The sequence below is a fragment of the Penaeus monodon genome, chromosome 28 (genome assembly GCF_015228065.2).
Source record: "Penaeus monodon isolate SGIC_2016 chromosome 28, NSTDA_Pmon_1, whole genome shotgun sequence".
NCBI classification, from domain to species: domain Eukaryota; kingdom Metazoa; phylum Arthropoda; class Malacostraca; order Decapoda; family Penaeidae; genus Penaeus; species Penaeus monodon.
Window position 1 is genome coordinate 15,753,511 of NC_051413.1, and position 391 is coordinate 15,753,901.

The following is a 391-nucleotide window of genomic DNA, read 5'->3' on the forward strand; positions in this document are numbered from 1 at the left end:
AAGCTAAAAATTTTTTATTTAGGAAAAATTTTATCTTTGGAGGGGAAAGTTTTTAAATTTTGGAAAAAAGCTAAAATTTTAATTTTTTTAAAAAAATAAATTAAAATTTTGGAAAATTAACATTTAGGCCAAATACAATTTTGGAAAAACAAAAATAAGAAAGGGGGGGGGGAAAAAGCCCTGAAAAATTTTTTGGCAAGGTAGGTTTGGGGGTTTTACCCAAAAGGGGTCAATACCCCCCCCCCCCAAAAATAATATTTCCAAAGGGTTAACTTTTAAGGTAACCAGTTTGGGTAAAAAAAAAGAAAGGGGTTTTAAAACCCCAATTTTTTTGGATAAATGGGGGAAGAATTAAAGAAAAAAAAGGCAAAAAAGGGCAAAAATTTTTTTT